This window comes from Psittacula echo (genome assembly GCF_963264785.1).
Source record: "Psittacula echo genome assembly, chromosome: 23".
NCBI classification, from domain to species: domain Eukaryota; kingdom Metazoa; phylum Chordata; class Aves; order Psittaciformes; family Psittacidae; genus Psittacula; species Psittacula echo.
Window position 1 is genome coordinate 2,681,293 of NC_137748.1, and position 12,432 is coordinate 2,693,724.

General features: G+C 49.8%; 1 protein-coding gene across 1 annotated transcript in view; it reads left to right on the plus strand.

The window, feature by feature from the left end:
- Positions 1-12,432, plus strand: part of LOC308229405 (acid-sensing ion channel 2) — a 437,190-nt gene that overhangs the window by 396,523 nt on the left and 28,235 nt on the right. The gene's annotated exons all lie outside the window — the stretch shown is intronic.

Sequence of the window (12,432 nt, forward strand, 5' to 3'; positions counted from 1 at the left end):
TCTCCCACCCCCTGTCTCCCAGCAAGCCGGAGCAGAGAAATGAATCTTGGGTAGTGCTGGATTTCAGTTGTTGCTGGAGCAGAGAGCCCCAAAGAGGCACAAAATCTAAGTCCCGACAGCCGCAAAGCCATAAACCTGGTATCCCCCATCACCAAGGGCGAGCTGCAAGGATTTGGCTGCTTATGAAGGCATGGGGCCGGGGTGATCAGTGTGTTCAGAGCCCTGCACAGACACCTCTGTGCCAGAAATACTGTAGATTGCAATCTGCAATGAGAGCCCATAAAAGCAATGAGGAAGATTGAACTAGGGCAGTAATTGGTTGAGTGACATCAAACTCATCCTTAGAGAGTCAAATTATCCTTTGCTGCTTTATCCTCGAGTCAAATTATCCTTGATGCCCCTTTCTGCAAAGTGAAGAAGAGCTTCCCCTGCATAAATCTCCTCTTGCTTTAATATAAGCTATTAAATGCTACCTCAAAATGACTTCTGCTGCACCACAGGCAGTGCTGCAAAGGCAGAACACTGCTTCATTTGAAATGATGTGAAAGTTTGGCATTACCAGGCAGCCATAATTAGCCAATGCGACAGAAAAACACCCCAAATCCCAATGACACAGGGTTGATTCATCCTTCTGAAGACTTAAACATCCAAAGAGATAAATGGTACCTATAAAGCAGCAGTGGCCTTCAGCAGAAATAACACCGAGGGGTTTGGGCTTGAAGAACTCAATGCTTTTTTGCAGTGGGAAACTCTGATCTCTGATGAACTCATCAAAGACGGTTTGACCTTTAGGAGGCTGGTTGGTGTCACCTAAAGGGAGGCATAAAATGTGCTGCATCTTGGACCTTTTCCTAATGAGAGCAAGAATTCCTTCAATTAGCCAGGTTTCCCAGGGAGAAAAGGTCAACGCTATTTCCACCTTCCACCAGCCCCCTGACAACCGGAGCATCCGCAGAATGAGGCTGCTGCTGGAATTGTTTGCCTGAGCACACTCATCAATAGCTCCAGAGTGAAGAGAGGCAGCTCAAAGGTTACGCAGGGTTTTGTGTCTGGGCTGTGTCATTAAGGTTGTCACATAACCAATAGACTCCTGTGTGTGGTGAATTGCTCTCCAGGGCCTCTCGATGTTATCATGGAGCTGGAAAAAGCCAATGCGTGCTTGGAGAAGCTGGGTTTCCTCTTTCGTGATGGAGCAGGTACCCAGCAAATTGTCAACCAAGCTGATCCAGGCTTGGTTGCCCCAAGGACTGGTGGTGTTGGCCATCCAACACAGCTTATGGAATGAAAGGACTTCCCTGTGAAGGTGCTGAGGCGCTGGCACAGGGTGCCCAGAGAAGCTGTGGCTGCCCCATCCCTGGCAGTGTTCAAGGCCAGGTTGGACACAGGGGCTTGGAGCAAGCTGCTCTAGTGGAAGGTGTCCCTGCCCATGGCAGGGGTTGGAGCTGGAGGAGCTTTAAGGTCCCTTCCAACCCAAACCAGGTTGGGATTCTGTGACCTGGGGAGAAGGGGAGCAGAGTGGGAAAGTTCTCAACTTGGTTTTAAAATCAAATGCTTGTGTTTTTTCAATGAATAGGACATTTTCATGTGTAGCCAGTCTTTAAGCTTTTGGGTTTCTGAGCCCAAAACAGATGCTTTTTGTAGCCGTTGTGGAGAGCATCTCAACACCTTTGACAGCTTGTAAGTGAACACGAGCCTGGGGGCTTTTTGCAAGGGATTTCCTCACCAAGAAGTGCAGGCAAGTCAGTGACATCCCCGCGTCTTGTCCAGCAACCCTCCTGATTCCCAGGATGAGCTCAATGCTGAGGTCCTGGCCCACAAGCTCATCTCAGGAGTGTGTTTCAGCCCATCCTAGTGCAATCAGCACGTCACACAATGTCCTCTAGGTCCAATTTGGCAGTCAAACACCAGGAATTAAAAGAAGGATACGTTGAAATCACAGTGCTTGATGCTGCAGGTATCTCATCTCTTCCTTTCCCAGCACCCAGTCCCCTACCCAGACACGTATGTTCAGAGCAGGTAAGATGTGGCTGGGAAAGCTGCTCCTATTCCTGTGCTCCTGCTTGAGGAGGTGTGTGACAGCAAGGCTTTATCCACCACAGGACTGGTGTAGCAAGCACAGGCAGACGTCCCCAATCACATAATGTTGATGAACTGAAGGCTGTAAATACGTATCAGTGACTCAATGGGAAAATCCCTTAAGGGATGAGGATGCTTCGAAAGCTTTTCTTTAAGGAAGAAAAAAGCCCCAAAGTCAAGAAATGTTCATTTAAGACAAAACTAAAGGAATAAAAGCTAGAAACTGGCTTTGGAAATGCAGTAAAGCAGAGAAAAGGCGCCTCAAATCAGCAGACAAAGCAAGGCCATGCAGCATTAGAATTAAATAGGCATTTCATGCTGTGGCTTTCATTCAAGTCCTTGTGGCTGGTGGGTGAAGTTTAATGTCTGTAGCCAAAATAGCGGAGCTCAGAATGGAATTCATGGGGTAAAAGGAGACATGAGAAGAAGCCTGGCACAGCCGATGTGGCTACCAGCCAGTGCATGGGGGGCTCACCCCAAGGTGGCAAGGTTTGGGGGCTGCAGCCTCCGCCTTTGCTGTCCCAGGAGCTGCAAAGGCACCTGCAAACATCTGAGTCCTATTGCTGTTTATTCTGAGGGGGGAGTGCAGTGTCGGTGTCTCTGGTGGGGTTTTGGGATGCTCTCTGGATGCACCCGCTGTATGTGAGGCTCATCCAGGTCGTTATCCCCCATGCCTGGTCCTGACCCTCCCCACAGTGTCTTCATTTCGCTCTTGGGAAATCAGCTCTTGCTAATCAATCTCACAGAGGTAGCAGGAGGTTTTGCAGCTAGAAAGGGCTTTGCAGATCAAAGTCTTTTGCAAGGACTAATTGAATTTAATTGCATTCATCTCTCTGGTGCAGGGATCGTCGTTTTGCTCTGCCTTTGTGCAGCCCGGAGCGACACAGGCTCCGGTTGATGTTTGAGACCTCCCAGCTGCTCCCTAAGGCAAATTGCTGTAGTCCCTGGGTGGTGTAAAGCTGTTCTGAGGATGATGGCAGGAAGGTTGGAACTTGATGATTTAAGGTCCTTTCCAACCCTAACTATTCGATGATTCTCTGATGGAAAGGCTTTCCACTCCTGTAGATGCTCTGGAAGCATTTTGCTTGTGCTGAGCAGCACAGGTAGAGCGCGATGGTCTCTTAAAAGCATCATTGCTTCAGCCAACTCTGAAGGAGCCAATGATCTGTCTTTCCTGAGATATGGAGCAAATAAACTATGTATCTCCTGCAGTAATGCAGGACTTCATGAAAGCAATTGAGGAGCCCCAGTGGCCATGCACCATTTGGATGTGTTCCCTGAGGCTTTCCTACAGCTCTTGGTGGCTGCTCCTCCCTCATCTCATTTTATCCTCAGGCAGCATCACCTAATTCTCATTGTCCTTTCAGTTATGGCTCTCTCCTCTCTTGTTTACAAGACAAAACAGGCAACTGTCCATGTTGAGCATCTCTGTTGAAGAGCACAGCTGCCTCTGATTGTTCTGCGGCTCATTGCTGTAATACGAAGCATTCGAAGCAATCACAGATGGCAAAGAGCATCTAGAGCATGCTTCTGGGTGGCTGGAAAGCAGGTAAAGACTCAGCAGAACAGAAGAGCAGGGAGGAAAGAAGGAGAAAAAAAAAGAGATGTGATTAATCATTCAGCTTTTATGGAGGTTAAAAGGAGGGCAGGGAGGAGTCAAAGCTGCTCTCATCATCAGCCTGGGAGCAGTGCACTCCTGCTGCTGTATTTAGTAGAGCTGTGATGGTCGGATGTATGGAGGAAAGATGAAAAGGGAGAAAAAGAACTTGAGTGTTAAAGGTGTTTCTCATCTCTGCTGAGTCTGTGCTGGAGCTCCAGCCATTGCAATGATGTGGTGGGACCTGCTACCGTGTGAGGTCTTCTGCTGCACAGTGTTACCTGCAGCAACACCAGGGTTCACTTGAGATGGTTGAAATAGGGAAGGAGTTGACAGTGTGATTTGGAGAGGATGAAGGGAAAAGCCTGATAAGTCTGCAGGTATGGGAGAAGCTGAGCTGGGCAGAAAGAGAAGGACAAGCATGGTGGGAAGGTGAAGGATGAATGGACTGAAGTGGTAGGGCATAAAGCCCTCGAAAGGTGCCTTCTCCTCCTGTTGTCCCTTGTACCCGTAATGGACTGAGGGAAGGCGTCTTCACTGGAACCTTAGGTACAGTTTGGTGATGGTCCCTGAGAGGAGGCTGGAATGGCCGTGGCACAGCCCACATCACATTACATGTGGGTGGTGTTACTGGTGACCCATGCTGCTGGCGTGTTGGCCTCTTTGCTTCTTCAGGACGTGTTCCCAACACGCGCTCATTTCTGTTTGGCAAGGTGAGATGTCCCCGGCCGTGACGGTTGATGGGGCTGGATGACTTCTGTGCTCAGTGACAGCAAAGTGAGACTGCAAAGCCACGTAGCAATAAAACCTGAGCTGTTTTAATGCTGCGAGGTACACAGAGGTTGGGAAGAAGCCCAAGCATTCCAGGGCTATCTGGGGTTGGATTTCGCTTGCTGCCACCACTGATGTACCCCGTGCTTCCAAGCAGATTGTGAAACTGGGGAGCTTCAGGGAAGAGGACTGTGCCTGTGTTTTGTTGATCGATTTTAATATTTTTGTTGTGGTTCTTCCTTCCACTGCTCCTATTTAAGGAGAAGCTTAGAAAGATGAAGAGAGGGAAATGCCATCTGCGGAGTTTGGCCAAGTGACAGATTCTAGTACGCGATGTCGTTACTCAAATATTTTGGAGATTGGGAGCAGCAGAGCAGGGAAGTGGTTGCCATTGCCTTCTCTCAAGTGTATGCATGCAGAAGGAAAAGTCTCCTTTCTTCCCATGGAAGGTCAGTGTGAGAAAAGGAAGACGGGTGTCTTTGGAGGCGGGGATGCGAAAGAGATTCCTGCTGTTAAACGGCCTTGTATACATCTGAAGGGGGCTACAAGGATGCTGGAGAGGGACCTGTTCATTAGAGGCTGTAGCGATAGGACAAGGGGTGATGGGTTCAAACTGAAACAGGTTAGATCTAAGGCAGAAGCTCTTCCCTGTGAGGGTGCTGAGGCGCTGGCACAGGGTGCCCAGAGAAGCTGTGGCTGCCCCATCCCTGGCAGTGCTCAAGGCCAGGTTGGACACAGGGGCTTGGAGCAAGCTGCTCCAGTGGAAGATGTCCCTGCCCGTGGAACTGGGTGAGCTTTAAGGTCCTTTCCAACCCCAACCACTCTGGGAGTCTGTGTCCCAAAATGTGCCAGGCAGTCTCAGTTTCAGGCAAGAAACCCATTTTCCACCAGTTCTGAGTACCACGGCACTGGTACTCACCAGCATCCACCCAGCATCCTCCCCACTCTTTGTCTTGCAACACTTCTTCACTTGCCAAAACATCTGAATTTGTCCAGGCTGCTGGTGGGAGGGGAAGAGCGCCACAGTTTGCTCCTCCATGATCCAGGCTGTTTCACTGGTGGCCTCTCTCCATCACTTCCCCAGCCTCCTCCTCCAAGACATGCAGGTCATGGAGGTTTGACTCCCATCTAATTCCAGGCCAGGGCTGAAGCTGCTCTGGTGTAGCCACATCGCAAGGGATGTCAGAGCCAATTCTGGAGGGAAAAATCCTGTTTATTTCAGTGATGTCCCAGTTGAGATGGATTTCTTATGCTTCAAACCCTTACCTGAGTGTGTTCCCAAGGGAAAAAGTGACACATTTTAACCTTACACAGCAGTTTGTTATACTCCATCCCAGGAACTATTTTGTCTTCAGTGTCTCATTGTAATGCCCTTCGGTGCAGATATTTATTTCTCTAACAGTAGCAATGCCTCACAGGGTTGTTTGTATCATGGTGCATGGGCTTCCATAAATACTTCCATAAGCAAAGCAAGAATTAAGCATTAATGCTGCAATGCAAGTTAGTATTGAACTTGTGGCTGCTGGCTCCATCCCAAAGGAGCAGGGCTGGGCTTTGGATTGGAGTGGACCAAGGCTTTAGGGGCTAGATTTGGGCATTTTGATGCCCCGGGATGGGATGTTGACATGGAGGTGAGCCCAGGGCTGTTGCCATAAAGATGCTGACTGGGTTCTGTGGGTGCAGGAACCCTCTCACTGTGTCAGGGTGAGAATTGAGGTGTCCAGAGGCGAAAGCTTTCTGTGGGGTTGGAGTTGGGGTCCATAAAACATAATGATGCAGATCATTATGGGGCTGGGTAAGAGTGAGGAGGTGCAGGAGGCAGCTTTTGCATCTTCATCACCCTGATGGGCTGTTCCCCTGCTCGGTTCCCTGATGGTTTCACTTTCTGGGTGCAAAAGCAGGTGCAGAACATGCGTGGTGCCCACCAGGATGGAGAAGGACCTCATCCTTTCATCATGAACTGTAGAGCCCTGAAGTGGGACTGTCCATGAGCCTTTGCAGCCAAAATCCTTTTGGGCTTTAAAAGGGCAATGCTTCTTCTCAAAGAGCAGGTGATTGCAGTGTGGTATTTAAGCTGCCAACATTACCAATACACTTCCTCCACAGCTCTGTATTGTTGGCTCGAGACCTTTTCGAGGTTAAATTGACTCAGCATTAGCTTACCCTAGCTTGGCTTTATGGTTTATTACAAATATTTTCCTATTGGAAATGCTCTCCTCCTCTCTGGTGTTTGCTTTTGGTGTATTTATAGAGAGGATCCATAGCCTTCATCTCGCCAGACGACACACAACCCAAGCTGTGTTGGACTCCTCCCAAGTGCCAGGTTCCTCGCTCCTCTTCCCATCCCAGCAGCTTTGGTGTGCTCCTTTCCCTGTGTGCATCCGTCAGGCTCCAGTGACCAGAACCAATGACTGTATTTCAGATGTGGTTCCCTTACTGAGACTCTCATAGAAAATAGAATCATAGAATGGTTTGGGTTGGAAGGGACCTTCAAAGCTCATCTGGTCCAGCCGCCTGCAATGAGCAGGGACATCTTCAACTAGATCAGGTTGACTCTTGGAGTCCTCTGGCTTGCAGGCATCATTTCTTTGTGTGTGTTGGCACCCGAGAAGGTGGATTGGGGTGATGGACTTGATGGCTGAGCTCTGACAGCTCGAGTGGAAGCATCCCACCCTCTGTTACCCATTGAAAAGAGATTTCTCATCTGAAGAAATCAAAGGATAGGGTGTTTAACCACCCATCCCACTGCATGGGCTGCGGAGGGACCCTGCTGACCTCCTGGGACTTGATGGAGGAGCTGAACATTTCCCTCACCTTGTCTCTTGCAAAATCCCCCTCATTTCCCCAGAAGCTCAAAAAGGAAAAGTCCTGCCTCGTGTTCTGTCCTGTTGCTGTATTCCACCTCCTGCCTGCTCTGTTGTGCTGCTGGTTTCTCCTTGCAACAGCTCAGAAGCGATGTTCGGTATCAGCAGCGCCGTTTTCAGCTTAAATCTCCAGGAGAGCACTGATTGAGTCGTCTTCTCCTCCCCAGCTCCAGCAGAACCCATTGCAGCGCCGCGGGCTGCACTAGATGTGATGTTCACGGGTTATTTATATCGGAGAAAAATACTAGACTGCCTGCTGCCATGGCATGTCTGTGCCCCACCGGCCTTCCCGTGGGCAGCACCCACAGCACAGCACCAAGAGGTTTATATATAGCATCCTCCATATGTTGTATTGGGGGATGGAAGGAGAAGAGAGGGCTGGGGGGATCATTGGAGGCTTTGAGGGGCCAAAGGCAGGTGGAGGTGGTGAGAGGATGCAGTGATGCTTTGGGTTGCAGGTGAGACAGGGAATAAGAGAGGGGAAATCCTTTCCTGGAGCAAAAAGGGCTTGGTTTTAGTGAGCAGATGTTGGAAGAGGTGAAGGAGTCATAAAGGGTCTGCTGGTGGGAAGCTGAGGCTGGGGGAGCGGAAGGGACCATCCCCTCCTGTGGCCACCCGCTCTTCCCCCTTTCATAACTCTCATCCTGAAAACTTGCTAGAAAATAGGATATCAAAATAAGGTACCAAATAGGAAATTCTCTGCTCCCCAGGGCCATGGACTTTGAGTTTTTCTTCTGTTGACATCTAAAATCCATTTGGCTCCTGGGGTAAAAATGCCTCAGTTGGGAGTTGTCTAAGGAGGACCTGAAACTTCTGTGGGAATGTGTGGAAAAAGCTAAATCTCTCAAAGATACCCTGCATCCCATTGCTGAAGCATTGCTTTGGATACGAAACCAAGACTTACACTCCCGTATCCTGAGTTAGAGCAGGGGTTTCATAGAATCCCAGATTGGTTTGGGTGGGAAGGGACCTTAAAGCTCATCCAGTTCCAACTGGCTGCAGGAGAAGCATGTCCCTCACCGCTATAACTAAACTACTTGGGATTTTTTCCCTGCTCTGATAGACAAGCTCTTTGCTGGCGTTTTGTAATCAGAGTCCCCATCTGAGGCACATCCTTGTCCATTAAAATAAGTGTTTACTTATTCGAGTAAGAATTCACCAGTTCACCAAAGTGCTTTGAAATCACATCACTCAAAGCACTGACATTTATAGGCGATGCCAATTAAATGGACATAACCACAGCTGTCAGAGCAGTTCCAGCAGGGCACAGAGTCAGGGTTTCTTGCAATAGTAAAAACCTCTCTTTCCATCACCTGTCTTCAGATGTCCTTGTACCAGCAGTGAGTCTGTTTAATCACACAATGACTTCAAAGCTTTCCCATCCAGCCAGGTTTGCGTTAGGAGAGAAAAGGCTTTTCTCCTAAAGGATGCAAAAGCAAAGGGGACCAGCTCCGGAGCTGAATCCCGCCTGCAGGGACTGCTGTGCTTCAGCCTGGAGAGGGACCAGGAGGAAACAGAGCAAGGTTATTACTCATCGGAGTGGCTCCAAAATGGGAAGAGTGAGCAGGTGATGGGGAGGCGTGAGCTTGGCTGCAGAGGGAAGTCTTGTCCTTGCAGGAGCAAATCCTGGTTATCTCCTGGTGGTGCTGGACCACTGTAAGCTACATAGCATCCTCCAAGCTTAAAGCTAAGCACAGATTCTGCAGAGGAGCTGGACGTGGCACAGGTGGGTCTGATGACCTGCATGGACCTTACAGTCCCATGGAGGCTCTCAGCACAGGTCAGGGTGGTGATAGCGGCGGGATCACCACTTGGGATGGTGACTGCTTGGGGTGGTCACCCACCCCAGTCGTCTTCTTTAGTCCCACTTTTTGGCTGTTGTGCCTCCCCATGGGATCCACATTCCTGGAGAGATGTCAGGATTCAGAGAGGCTTTCTGGGCAATGCTCAGAAGTGGAAGATCTCCCTGGCACCTCTTCAGACATCCAGTTTGAGAACCCACGTCCTCCCGACTACCAAGCACACAGAGATGCCGTCTCCCTTTAACCAACGCCTGGACCCCTGGGCTCAGCCTCCGAGGTATCCCAGGCCCCTCCATCCATCTGCCCCAGCAGGAGCAGCAGCAGAGTCCGGCCCCAGCACTGGGAAATCTGCTTCCATCTGGCTCCGCTACCATCCAAAATTAGCTGCAGCTCCTTCACTGTTTAATATTTCAAGATGTTCTGGGGGAAGCAGCGAGGCTCCTGAAGGGGAGGGATGTGAGGGCTGCTCCTGTGCCTTTAAAGCCTCGCCTTCCTTCGGCTTTTTCCTTTTTTCCTTCTTTTTTGGGGTTTTATTTTGCCTTTTTGGATCATCCCCGTCCCTGCGGTGGCAGCAGCTTGCTGAAGCAAAAGCCAGCAGATGGGTGGCCCAGGAGGCTGGCACCCCCGGCTCTGGATGCGGGGAATATTGCTGCCTTCCGGAGGGAATTTCTCCCTTCCTCCCGCAGTATTCCTGGCAGCAGCTTCCAGGGATGGAGGTGATACCTGTGTTTTTGGCCATCCTCCTTCCCATGGTCACCCTTCCCAAAGGATGCTGAGGTGGGAAGGGCATTTCTTTTCCTTCCCCATTAAGAAGCATCGTATAAGCAGCATAACGTGGCAGGAGCAACCCTCCCTGCCCTGGCATGACCCCGTCAGAGAAGCAGGTTGTGAGCCACTTTATTAATGATTGAAGCTTGAGCTTAACAGGAGAGAAGCAAGGAACTGAAATATTCATTTGCTGGCTCCTCGTGTCCAGCAGAAGCAGTTTAACAGCCCTGGGCTCGGCTTGCTGCCCGCTCCTCCTGCCCTGTCTATTATGTAAGGAGCTTTTTAATAATACACGTTGAGACATATGGCCTCTCAGATTTAGTATGCAAATGCAATATGCTCAACTAAAAATAGCAGATATGCTTAATGTAGTTTTGTTATAACACCTTCTGGTACTTGGTGAGTAATGAATCGCGACTGCGCTTTACAGAGAGCTTGGAACGGGGTGAGTAGGGATAAACCTGCACTCTAAACACACGGGCTTAGGTTTTGTGGTGAAGGAGCTCGGTTGTGTTCCATCTCCTGCCTCTTCCAGCACGGTGACTGCGTAATCAAGTAGAAGATGCTCAAATAAATGCTTAGTGAGAAGTGTGGTGGGAAAAGCTTCGGCTCCCAGCTAGGTGTAGTTGTTGCCTTGTATAGTGGAGCATTCGCTTGTGGTTTGGGGTCTATAGCCTCTATATGTTATCAGAGTTCACACTGTAGGGGTTGTGCAGTGGTTCAATCCCAGCAGTGCAGAATGAAAACATCAGCTCTGTGCCCTTATCCCTTAGAATTAGATGTAGAGGCTTTGCTGCTGCTTTTCCAGCCTTTGGGCCATGGGAATAGGGAGAAGGACACCAGATCCATCTCCTGCCCTTCCCAAATCTCCCTTTCAGTCTCCCTCTCACAGGCTCTGCAGGCACGAGGCTTTTTCCCTTCTCTCTGGGTGCAAGTCCCTTCTCACTGAGGCAAAGAGGAATAACAAACCAGGGGGATGATTCCATGGTGACAGCGGTGCTCCTGTCCCCTCTGCCATGCAGGCGAGGTGGGGAAGGAGCCCTCGAGCTCCTTCTCTGCCCCTTTTGGGAACAAGGAGATGAGGTTTTTTTGGAGTGTTCTTTCAATAAAATACAAGAAAAAAAGGGAGAAAACCCCCTCTGAAATACTCTGACTGTATCCCAAGGGATAAGAGGAAGGATTGATTTACCTCTGTAGAGAATACCGCTACCTTGCTTGCCTTTAACGCAAACTGGTGGCCTTTTGTGCTGATGGCTCTTTCGGATGCTGGTCTTTTGGGTTTGTTTTCCCAGAGTAGATCTTTAACCTCACATGTGAAGTACCTTATGACTTGCTGTAGTGGAGCTTGTCCCATGGTGCTTCTGTGCTGTTCTTCATCTGCTCTCCACCATTATCAAAGCCTCCAGTACTCTCAAGGTCATCACTGATGTGCTGGAGCCACGTCTGCCTGGGTTTTCCGGTTCCTGGCCAATGTTTGGGGGTCTCAGATCACTTCCCACCGCCACGAGAATCCACCAGGAAATGATCCTTTTCCCCCCCATCATCCCAACGCTATTCAAGAGGACCAGGGGAACATGAAGCTCCTGCTGCAGGTTGCCAGCAGCACCTTGAAGCAGCAAGGTTTGGTTTCATAGCTGCAGGGAAGGGTTGGTAGAGAGATAAGCCAGTTACCTCTGTTGGTTCCTAAGCTCTGAAAAGGGAACGCCTGGATTTCCCCTTGGGACTCGCTTCTGCTTATCTGACCCTATCATCGTAGCTGCTTACGGAGATTAAGGAGCTGCCTTGGCTCAGTGGAGGGAAGTTGCAATGTGACTCATCCTGCTGTAGACACCTCCCTGCGATGGGTTGAATCACTCTGGAGCTGCCTGCCTTGCTCCTTCAATGACAGGAGAAGCCTGAAAATAGATGTAAGTGTCCAGAGCTGGGCACAGGGCTCGCCCAGAGCTTGTGTTGATGCTGCAGCAGCACTGAGTCCTCCAGCAGCAGTGGGGACCCCGGGAATGTCACTGCAGCATCCACAGGACCCATGGCAAGGAGATCACATTGAAGAGAAAAGGCAGTGTTCCTTGTGGGCTCAAAAGGTTGTGAAGGGCCTTGGAGGCAATGTCCTGCTTTTTGGACTCCCAGCAGAAAGAGGATGAGGTTGAGACCTGGCCTTAAAGGACTGGGTTGGCCTGTATCCATCCTCTATATAGGGCTGTATCCATCCTCTATACAGGGCTGTATCCATCCTCTATATGGGGCTGTATCCATCCTCTATACAGGCCTGTATCCATCCTCTATATAGGGCTGTATCCATCCTCTATACAGGGCTGTATCCATCCTCTATATAGGGCTGTATCCATCCTCTATACAGGCCTGTATCCATCCTCTATATAGGGCTGTATCCATCCTCTATACAGGGCTGTATCCATCCTCTATACGGGGCTGTATCCATCCTCTATACAGGGCTGTATCCATCCTCTATATGGGCCTGTATCCATCCTCTCTGTAGGACTATAACCTGTAGATTATAGGACTTCCCATCCTATCACCCGCAGCCTAAATGCAATAA